Source organism: Triticum aestivum, chromosome 4A (assembly GCF_018294505.1).
Source record: "Triticum aestivum cultivar Chinese Spring chromosome 4A, IWGSC CS RefSeq v2.1, whole genome shotgun sequence".
Classification (NCBI taxonomy): domain Eukaryota; kingdom Viridiplantae; phylum Streptophyta; class Magnoliopsida; order Poales; family Poaceae; genus Triticum; species Triticum aestivum.
The window spans coordinates 475,228,739-475,241,094 of record NC_057803.1 but is presented as its reverse complement, the minus strand read 5'-3'; positions in this window follow the sequence as shown (position 1 = coordinate 475,241,094).

Below are 12,356 nucleotides of genomic sequence, written 5' to 3'. Positions count from 1 at the left end.
AGTTGAACTGAAATTTTTTCGTGTTCTGTAGAAGAATAGTCGGAAACTTAAAAAACTGTTCATTTTGAAAAAAAACTCCCACTACAAACTTTGTTCACAAATGCAAAAGCGTTTCTAAGTTATGTTCAAAAGTTTCACAAATTAAAAAAATGTTCAGGAATTTCATAAATTTTTCAGAATTTTCAAAAAATGTTACCGCTTGCAAGTTTTTCTCACAAAGTTAAATTATGTTCTTGTTTTTTCTTAAAATTTGTTCTCAATTAAAAAAAATGTTTCAAAGTTATTCACAAATTCAAACATTGTTTGTATTTGCAAAATCAAAATAGCATTTGTCAAGAAATGTTTTAAGAAAACTAATAATATTCCGAACTGCCGCTGCTATTAATTCTTAAACTTTTCTCGGGACATATTAGACGCATACCCTTACAAGTTCGTTTGGCTAGCTACATCTGCTGGTGAGCAAGTTGTGGCGAGTACGATTCCAGCAAAGCGCACTGCATTTTTGTTTTTTTCCACAGCTCGTGCGCGGTTGCCACTACGTGGGCCGGCCCAGGTGGGGCACCCCCTGTGCAAAATGCGGGCTGTTTGCCGCAATAAGCGGCACATAGGAGGACTCTCTGTGTTCCACTTAAAAAAACTAGCATTTGGGCAGATTAAGGAAGATAGGAAGGCATGCGCTAGTTATAAACTAGCTCAGCAGGGCAGTCTTTGTGAAAAGGACATGGAAAATGGATTGAGCACTCCAAAGTTTCCCTCAAGAAAAAAATGGGATTAGAGCATCTCCACTCGTCCCCCAATAGGGCGCCTTTTTTTAGCGTCGGCGGCAAAAAATCGGCCTAGTCGCGTCCCCAATATGTTGTTTCTCGATGGTTTGGGCCGAAATAATAGCCAGCGAACCCAAGCCGAACCCAGCGCGCAGGGGGGCGCCGGATGAAGCGAAAAGGCGCGTGGGCCCGCATTGTTGGCAACATCGGCCGCTTTCCCGCTGTTTTCTCCCCCTTCCCCTCCATTTTCCCCTTGTCCCTCCCTTCTCCCCCGCCACTCCCTCTATTCTTCCCCAGATGCGTCGGCCATGCCGCCAAAGAAATATGCGGCTCCTCGCCTAGCAACCGATGGCGCCATCCAGCCAAAACAGAGAAAGCCGAGGGCACCAATGGCGAGGTCCCCGCGCATGTCGAACGCCGAGTGGAAGGCCGACGTTCATCGCCGGTAGGCGGTCACCGCCGACCGGCGGAACATGCCCATCATGAAGAAGGCCAGGGGACGCGGCGGAGACGGAGCAGGGAGAGACGTCTCGCGCGGGGATGATGAACCTTCGGCCCGACCACTGCCCACAAGCCACGTGGGGGAGCTAGCAGAGCGTCGCTTCGCCGGCCAACTTCTCGCCGCCACTATGGGGGTATGCGCCCTCGCCTGGCTACTCCGACGACGACGTGCATGGTGGCTTCAACCCCAACATCACCTTCCCGCATGGTGCGTCGCCGCGTGCCTTCCCCTCCGGCTTCAACCCCGACACGCGCATACCCTCCCCCGCGTTCATCGGCGGCCTCAACACCCAGTACAACCACTCGCCACCGGCGTACTCAGGATCGCCCGCGCCACCTATACGCCGTGGCACCCTACCCTTCGCCCACGGCTCGGCGCCATAGTTCAGCGGCACCGACACCGACATGGACAAGATCATCACGAGCTCCTCCGTCGCCACCGCTTCGTGCCCTGGGTTCCGCGCGCAAGATGAGACGACAGACGCCGGCGTCGATATGGACGACGCGCTCGATGATGTCGAGGAGGAGGTGGAGGAGGAAGAACAGGCGGAGGCGGATCTAGAACCAGCGCCGAAAGGGAGAAAGAAGAAGCGGGCGCCCAATGTCAGGCAGGATGAACCTCGCGTCAAGTGGACGTCCAAGGAAAACGAGTGCCTCGCCGAAGCGTGGAAGACCGTCAGCATCGACCCGATCACCGGCTCGAATCAGAACATCGACACGTACTGGAGAAGGATCAAGACGACGTTCGACGGGCGCAAATTGGTCGACCCCGACTTAGCCACCATCCACATGGATCGCGGCGAGAAGGCCATGGAGAACCATTGGGAAACCATCCAGGAGGCCTACAACAAGTGGCATGGGATCCTTGAGGAGCTTGCGGCTCGCCCGGAAAGCGGTGCCAACTTAGAGGGGCAGGTATGGCCAAGTCGCTGGCTCATTTCTTTCGCTGCATTCTTCACCGATACTTGTTCTCTGGCTATGCAGATGGTCAATATGTTCAACATGTTTCACCAGGACAACCGCGACAAAGAGTTCAACTTCCTTCATGTGTTCTCCAGGATCGAGTCGTGCGAGAAGTGGATGGACTGTCGAATTGCGCTAAGACCAAGGAGACCTACAAGCCGGACACGCCTGCCCCGGCGGCGGAAGAAGGGCGCCCTAATGGCTACAAAAGAGCAAAGGTGGCGAGGGACGCGGCACCAGCTGGCGAACGGCTACAATCATCGATCGAGCAGTGCATCGGCGATGCCAAGAACAACACCGCCAAGAGGGAGGAGAAGTCCCACGCGAGGTGGTCGGCGTTGATGACAAAGCAGAACGCCAAGCTCAACCTTCTCATGACGAACGTCGCTGCAAAGAAAAGGAACACTGACTTGGCGTTCTTGATGGTGGCAGTGTTGGAAATATGCCCTAGAGGCAATAATAAAATGATTATTATATTTCCTTGTTCATGATAATTGTCTATTATTCATGCTATAATTGTATTATCCAAAAATCGCAATACATGTGTGAATACATAGACCACAATGTGTCCCTAGTGAGCCTCTAGTTGACTAGCTCGTTGATCAACAGATAGTCATGGTTTCCTGGCTATGGACATGGGGATGTCATTGATAACGGGATCACATCATTAGGAGAATGATGTGATGGACAAGACCCAAACCTAAGCATAGCACAAAGATCGTGTAAGTTCGTTTTGTGAGAGCTTTTCTAATGTCAAGTATCATTTCCTTAGACCATGAGATTGTGCAACTCCCGGATACCGTAGGAGTGCTTTGGGTGTATCAAACGTCACAACGTAATTGGGTGGCTATAAAGGTGCACTACGGGTATCTCCGAAAGTGTCTGTTGGGTTGGCACTAATCAAGACTGGGATTTGTCACTCTGTATGACGGAGAGGTATCTCTGGGCCCACTCGGTAATGCATCATCATAATGAGCTCAATGTGACCAAAGGGTTGGTCACGGGATCATGCATTATGGTATGAGTAAAGTGACTTGCCGGTAACGAGATTGAACAAGGTATTGGGATACCGACGATCGAGTCTCGGGCAAGTAACGTATCGATTGACAAAGGGAATTGAATACGGGATTGATTAAGTCCTCGACATCGTGGTTCATCCGATGAGATCATCAAGGAGCATGTGGGAGCCAACATGGGTATCCAGATCCCGCTGTTGGTTATTGACCGGAGAGGCGTCTCGGCCATGTCTGCGTGTCTCCCGAACCCATAGGGTCTACACACTTAAGGTTCGATGACGCTAGGGTTGTAGAGATATTAGTATGCAGTAACCCGAAAGTTGTTCGGAGTCCCGGATGAGATCCCGGACGTCACGAGGAGTTCCGGAATGGTCCGGAGGTAAATATTTATATATAGGACATCCAGTTTCGGCCAGCGGGAAGGTTTCGGGGGTTACCGGTATTGTACCGGGACCACCGAAAGGGTCCCGGGGGTCCACCGGATGGGGCCACCTATCCCGGAGGGCCCAATGGGCTGAAGTGGCATGGGAACCAGCCCCTAATGGGCTGGTGCGCCCCACCCAAGGGCCCAAGGAGCCTAGGGTTGAAAACCCTAGGGGGCCGTTGCCCCCCGAGGGGGCATGCGCCCCCTGGTTGTAAACCCTAAGGGGGTCGTTGCCCCCAGGGGCCGCCGCCCCCCCTTTTAGATGGGATCTCCAAGGGGGCATGCCCCCCCTAGCCCCTATATATAGTGGAAGGGAGGGAGGGCAGCCGCACCTTGCTCTTGGCGCCTCCCTTTCCCTCCGTAACACCTCTCCTCCCCGCTTGTGCTTGGCGAAGCCCTGCCGGGATCCTGCTCCATCCACCACCACGCCGTCGTGCTGCTGGATCTTCATCAACCTCTCCTTCCCCCTTGCTGGATCAAGAAGGAGGAGATGTCTTCCTAACCGTACGTGTGTTGAACGCGGAGGTGCTGTCCGTTCGGCACTTGGTCATCCGTGATTTGGATCACGGCGAGTATGACTCCATCATCCCCGTTCACTTGAATGCTTCCGCTCGCGATCTACAAGGGTATGTAGATGCACTCCTCTCTCCCTCGTTGCTAGATGACTCCATAGATTGATCTTGGTGACGCGTAGAAAATTTTAAAATTCTGCTACATTCCCCAACAGTGGCATCATGAGCTAGGTCTATGTGTAGTTACTATGCATGAGTAGAACACAAAGTAGTTGTGGGCGTTGATATTGTCAATTTGCTTGCCGTTACTAGTCTTATCTTGATTCGGCGGCATCGTGGGATGAAGCGGCCTGGACCAACCTTACACGTACGCTTACGTGAGACCGGTTCCACCGACTGACATGCACTAGTTGCATAAGGTGGCTGGCGGGTGTCTGTCTCTCCCACTTTAGTCGGATCGGATTCGATGAACAGGGTCCTTATGAAGGGTAAATAGAAACTGGCAATTCACGTTGTGGTTTTGGCGTAGGTAAGAAACGTTCTTGCTAGAAACCTATAGCAGCCACGTAAAAACTTGCAACAACAATTAGAGGACGTCTAACTTGTTTTTGTAGCAAGTGTTTTGTGATGTGATATTGGCAAAGGTTGTGATGAATGATGAATGATATATGTGATGTATGAGATTGATCATGTTCTTGTAATAGGAATCGCGACTTGCATGTCGATGAGTATGACAACCGGCAGGAGCCATAGGAGTTGTCTTTATTTATTTATGACCTGCGTGTCAACATAAACGTCATGTAATTACTTTACTTTATTGCTAAAGCGTTAGCCATAGTAGTAGAAGTAATAGATGACGAGACAACTTCAAGAAGACACGATGATGTAGATCATGATGATGGAGATCATGGTGTCATGCCGGTGACAACGATGATCATGGAGCCCCGAAGATGGAGATCAAAGGAGCAAATGATATTGGCCATAACATGTCACTATTTGATTGCATGTGATGTTTATCATGTTTTACATCTTATTTGCTTAGAACGACGGTAGCTTAAATAAGATGATCCCTCGTAATAATTTCAAGAAAGTGTTCCCCCTAACTGTGCACCGTTGTGAAGGCTCGTTGTTTCGAAGCACCACGTGATGATCGGGTGTGATAGATTCCAACGTTCGAATACAACGGGTGTAAGACAGATTTACACACGCAATACACTTAGGTTGACTTGACGAGCCTAGCATGTATAGACATGGCCTCGGAACATAGAAGACCGAAAGGTCGAGCATGAGTCGTATAGAAGATACGATCAACATGAAGATGTTCACCGATGTTGACTAGTCTGTCTCACGTGATGATCGGACACGGCCTAGTTAACTCGGATCATGTTATACTTAGATGACTGGAGGGATGTCTATGTGAGTGGGAGTTCATTTAATAATTTGATTAGATGAACTTAATTATCATGAACTTAGTCTAAAATATTTACAATATGTCTTGTAGGTCAAATGGCCCACGTTGTCCTCAACTTCAACGCGTTCCTAGAGAAAACCAAGCTGAAAGACGATGGCAGCAACTATACGGACTGGGTCCGGAACCTGAGGATCATCCTCATAGCTGCCAACAAAGATTATGTCCTAGAAGCACCGCTAGGTGACGCACCCGTCCCACAGAACCAAGAAGTTATGAACGCTTCGCAGACACGTGCTGATGATTACTCCCTCGTTCAGTGCGGCATGCTTTACAACTTAGAACCGGGGCTCCAAAAGCGTTTTGAGAGACACGGAGCATATGAGATGTTCGAAGAGCTGAAAATGGTTTTTCAAGCTCATGCCCGGGTCGAGAGATATGAAGTCTCCGACAAGTTCTTCAGCTATAAGATGGAGGAAAATAGTTCTGTCAGTGAGCACATACTCAAAATGTCTGGGTTGCATAACCGCTTGACTCAGCTGGGAGTTAATCTCCCGGATGACGCGGTCATTGACAGAATCCTTCAGTCGCTTCCACCGAGCTACAAGAGCTTTGTGATGAACTTCAATATGCAGGGGATGGAAAAGACCATTCCTGAAGTATTTGCAATGCTGAAATCAGCAGAGGTAGAAGTCAAAAAGGAAAGCAAAACAAATATGGCACCAGTCTGCGATAAACAACAAGTAGCCATCTAAATGCAACAAGATAATTATGCTACAACACTCAAACATGGCAACAAAATATATGGCAAGGATCCACTCAAGATTCTTAACAAAATATGAACACTGAGCTACGGCTAATTCACTCATTAACAGGTTCAAACAAGCATGGCAAAAGTGCAAATGATAACAGGTTTTAGACTTAGTGAAATTAACACAAGTCTGGAATTTATTATCAGGAAGCATACTTTAGAGCATGAAAACTATATGCTACAGGAACATATCATGGCAAATCAAGGCATGGCATGAAGATACTCAAAGCACTTAACAAAAGTCCCTTCGTGACCTTGAGCCAAAAGGGATCAGAAAATACAATGGCAAGCATGTGAACATGGCAAAAACATAAACAGATCTCAGACTTAGTGAACAACTCGAGCATGCAAAACAGTTAACGAGTAGGCATGTTTACAAGCTCGATGCACTCACTACAGAGCATGGCATGACAAACTAAGCATACACCCATCAAGAATACATGACATAGGAGCTAGAAATGGCAAGAACAACAACATAGCATGCACGGATCAATAACAACATCCTCGGCAAAATCGCTAATCATGTCAACAATCTGCCAGGATTCATGAAATAGCAAAAGTAGAGCTCGATTGACTCAAGCTAGGGTGATCCATAAATGTAAACAAAGACATGGATGGATAGAGCACCACAATGTTAACAAAACATCCTCACTGATCATCCTCAAAAGAGGTACGGATCACTAGGAAACAACATGAACATATGGCGTAACGACAAAATCAGGACAAGGACTTAGAGAAATTCCAAGTCCCTGAAATCAGCATTACCGATTACGCTACTTTGCAAGCTTGTGCTAGTCACCACACATATCACAAAAATACATGGTAAGCACCACTGTAAAGATGGCATGACATATAACAAAACACATGTAGAGCTCAGGATCATAACATGCACACATTAATCATGACAAAAATGACAAAAAGCCATTTGCTGAAACAGATCTGACAATTACTCACATAGCCCTCTTCCAACAGCATTTCGGGCATCGAGATGAGCTTAAATGAAAATGATGCAATGAGATTAAATGATGTACTCATTGAGACGAACATTTTGATATGCTACACGCACGAATCGGAGCTACGAGTGTAGAGTTACGATGCGATGAAATATGCAAAAAGATTAGGGTTAGAGGAGAAAAAGTCAACCGCTAAATTTCTTCTTAGATCCAGATCGGAGCGGTTCCCGAGGTTCGCCGGAGCTAAAGAAGAAGACGTCGACGCGGGCGCGGAGCTCGCCAAATCGGTGCCGGGGACGCGCGGTTCCGGCGCGGTGGAGGATACGGGGCGGCGCGGCGACGTTGCATGGCGGCGGCGGAGCAGCGACCGGACAGAGGGGCGGCGAGGCGAGCTCGAGGCGGCGGGGCGCGGCGACCGGGCGGCGACGCGCGGCGTTCTCTGGCGAGAGGCGCGGGGAAGGGCGCTCGGGCGGCGGCGACCCAAACTGGCCCGGGGCGGGCTCGATCTGCGCTCCCTCGGGCCCGGCGGCGGGAAGGAGACAGGGGGGCGACGTGTTGCCTCCTGGTTGGTCGCGGGAGGCGGTGAGCTGAGGTGGCGGCTCCGGATAGGGCGGAGTGAGGTGGCGGCGGCGGCTGGACATGTCCGGCGGCGTGGGACGAAATGTCCGGCGGCGCGCGGAGGAGTTTTTAGGGTTTCGTCTGCGCTAATTTCGGAGGGGATCACATATATATATGTAGAGGGAGTTAGGAGAGTCCAAATGAGGTGCGGTTTTCGGCCACACGATCGTGATCGAACGACCGAGATGATGGAGGAGGTTTAGGTGGGTTTTGGGCCACTTTGGAGAGGTGTTGGGCTGCAACACACACGAGGCCTTTTCGGTCCCTCGGTTAACCGTTGGAGTATCAAACGAAGTCCAAATGGCACGAAACTTGACAGGCAGTCTACCGATAGTAAACCAAGTCCGCATGACAAGTCTCGGTCCAATCCGAGAACATTTAACACCCGCACACGAAAAGAGGTAGAAAGGGACACCGGGTGACATAGGAGCGTCGGATTGCAAAACGGACAACGGAGAAAATGCTCGGATGCATGAGACGAACATGTATGCAAATGAAATGCACATGATGACATGATATGCAATGCATAACACACAAGCAATGACAAGGCAACAACAACAAATAACTGGAGGACACCTGGCACATCGGTCTCGGGGTGTCACACATCTGCAATCTAAACTTGATCTTCTCCATCTTGCATGAGGCTTGTCTAGTTTCAGAAAGAAAAACCAGCCCCGGGGAATTGGCTTTGCAGAGGGCCAAAACCTCGCGAACTGTCCGGTGCCCCCCCCCCGGCAGTTCCATACTAGAGAACTCATTGGACCCGACGGCCCTCCTCGAGGGAGGCCGCCGATCGAACATCAGAAGCATCTTCAGAGACAGTTTTTGCGCGCTTACTGCCCGAGCTACTAGTTGGTGAGTGAACAACATCTCCCTCTTCCCCCTTCCCAAGGGTCAACATAAGAACACCAGGCGGGACCATGGTGCTCCCAGTCCTGCTAACCATACCCGCCTCGTCCATCGCAAGTCGCTTCCGCACAGATGGGTCAACTTGCATGAGTGTGTGGGCGGTTTTTGACGGGCTGGTGGCTTGTTCACACGGCTAGGTGTGTAGTCATGCTTCTGCTCATTCCCCCGATTAGCACTTTCCGGCCGTGGCTTATTAGGTCCATCAGCATATAGCCACGCACCAAACTTCTTTCTCTTCTCCTCATGGATCCCGTTACCACATTCCTTGAACTCATGGCCTATGATGCCACATACACTGCAGAATCGAGCTAGTTTCTCATAGCGCACCAGGAAGACCTGACGCTCCTTTCCTCTTACAATACTGACGAACTTGGTGAGAGGCTGCCGCACATCACGGCGCATCCTGATTCTCACATAGTCCCCGCGTGTGTTTCCGTTTAACCTCACCTCCAATATCCTCCCAGATTTCCTAAGCAGATGTTCCACAATGCTTTGCTTACAGAAACCCTCCGGTAGTTTGTGAATCTGGAGCCAGACAGGCATATGCACCATAGGCACCTCCTCTGCCTTCGTGAAACCATCATAGGGGCACATTAGAACCAAAAAGTTCCTGAACAACCATGGACCTTGTTCGATCATCCGTTCCCAGTCGCCGAGGCATGCAACCTGAACAACGAACAGGTTCAGGCCAACCGGGCGGAAGTTCACATGTTGAGCAGGATTCCACGCCGCCCGCATGTCCTTGTAGAAGGCCGTCGGGCTGAAGGTTTTGTCCGTGTGAACCCTAGCTAGGGCTAGCCACCTGATGCTCTCATTGATCTCCGGGTCGTTCTCATCGATTACCAGATCATCAAAGACTTCATCCTCTAAGTTCAACTACTCCATGAACTCGTCAAGATCGGATCTCATGGCGGCACCGCTGCCGCCGCTCGTACGAGACTGTGCGTCCGCCACCGGTTCCATCGCAGCGAGGCGGGGGGGGGGGGGAGACTACCTCGATGCGGATGGGGAAATCCTATGTAGGGGATGCGAGGTTTACTGGGTAGAAACTCTCTCGCGATTAGACCGCCAGGGAGGACATGGAAACCCTAGCCGCCGCTAGGGGAAAAGGCACGTACTCGTGCGCACCCAACTTCGCGACGAGCAACCATGTCGTTAGTGTCAAGTATTTCTCACACTAGTATAAGTCCAATAAAATGAGTTGTTAGTATACAAGTGTTGCTCCAACATAAGGAAATAATATTATTTTAATAGAAGGAAACAATATTGTTTTAACCTATAGGTAAGTGAACTAGTAACAAACAATCAAAGTTGATATTTTTTAGCTAAATATACTTAATAGTTGCTGCTTATCATGGTATTTTTTCCGATAATATCCATCTAAGGGTGACGCATGCATCAAAGATTAGGATGGTGCACACGAGGAAGATATACCTAGGTTCAGGCCCTTGGATGGAGGTAATACCCTACTTCCTTATTGTTTGTATCGATGATGTAGCCCTGTATGAGAACTAGGGTTTGTATTTACAAGGGGTCGGTCAAAAGATTGTATAGGGTTTGTCGTCTCAGATGTTTGGATGTGTAAGGTCCACCACTCGGGGGATCCCTATTGAGCCTTATATAGGTAGAGGTGGCAGGGTTACATGAATCCAAGTAGGCCAAGGAGTTTCCCTTTACTACCTTTGGTTGCAAACCATACCCGATTAATAAATGCCATATGCAGATGATTCCTAGCCTGATATGGAGAGGAGTCCTTTGTCTTGTCCAAGGTGGTGATGCGCTCCGGATTGTCGATGGACGTTGAGGCATGGGCTTGGTCTGCCCGACTGTCGTTGGCCTCTTCTGTCCTCCGTAGCTACACCCGGTGGGCAAGCCACTAAGCTCTTAATGATCTTGGCAAATGATATTTTTTGCTTCTCTGTATTTGAATGACGCTCTTAGAGATAATGACTGTACTGAGTGTGTCCCATCATTTTGATCGGCAAACTTGGCGTGATAAGCTCAAACGTACCAAAAATTTGATTGTTAGGAATCTATGTTCTCAAGAGACCTTTGATCTGCGTAACAGATGAATTTTGAACTGGTTTTTATGTTAGATTATTTTCTCAGAGGGGAGGCATTCAGATGGATGGCAGCATCTCACCTTTGAGTTGGTATCTAGGCTTTGATCCTCCTCAAATTCGTCCATCAGAACAAATTCGATGGAGCTCCGGCATAGAACCTTGTCATTTCCTCGGGGCGGCGAGGTTAGATTCTCTCCTCATGTCGCAACGACGACATATGGTGTCAGGCACTTCGGATCGACTCAAGGGTTCAACACCAGAACCGACCTTTTTCTAATGGCGCAGCTCCCCACATCGTTGCATCCGTTTTTTATCAAATTAGGATGACCACGACTCTAGGGCGCTGGTCCTTAGGGGCATGTGCACGAAGATTTCCTGGTTGTCATCGACAAGGTCAAGCTGGCTACAGTATGGGAATGGCAACAACAATGCGTCGGTGGTTCATTCTGCTAGTGTTATTGGTCGTCCGGTGGTCCAGGGGACCATGATGTAATTTTTATCATGTTAGGGATGCTTTATAATGGATCGGATCAACTTATTTGTAACCTCTAGTAGACCTTATTACTCAATGCACTAAACTAAGAGTGTTGCTATTTGTAAGTTGCATTAAAAAATCTGTTTTGGTCCATTTTTTTAGTTGTTGGATCGAAATTCAGTGGATGGAAGTGCTTCCTTGTTAGGATCCCTGATGGCCAGATCAACAGATCCACTACCACGGGCACCAATTAGGAGGAAGACCGCGTCAACGCCAGGCCTCCTCGGATTAGCCAGCCAAACATGAGATATTTGGGACCTGACTGGCTCAATGACAAGAGGGCCCCAGTGACCTCAAGACTCTATTTAAGGCAAGGATCACACAGGAAACACATGCGGTTGGATCAGGCAACGGCTCGACATCGGTGGCTCCTTTTCCTTTCTCTGTTTACCTTTCCTTTGCTAGATCAGTGTGTATCAAACCTTGTTTACCTATAACCTAGTGAATTTGAGAGAGAACCAGATCGAGAACGTAACATCTAGTATCAGTCGCCACCTACTACCCTTCCCCGCCACCATCAATCTGGATACTGAACTCAAGGCCTACCTCGACCACATGAACGTGCAGGCGGCGGTGCGCTCCGACTCCATCCTTAAGGCCATGGCGGTGCAATCTACGTGAATCGACAATCTTGTCGTGTGGAAACCAGATCTGAAGTCCCGCCTCACCGCCCCTGAGTCGATGGTGTCCACTCTGCGGCAGGCATGCTCCACACATGTCGCCGCTGCTGGTGAACCAGTGGTAGCTGATCCGATCCTGTCGTCTCCATATAAGGCAGCAGGCGAGGTTCACATGCCATTCGGCCACGGTGGTGGTTTCTCACCTAGGGTTCTTTGTCGGCATCCTTGCCGGTAACTCCCCATGTCATGGGTTCGACTG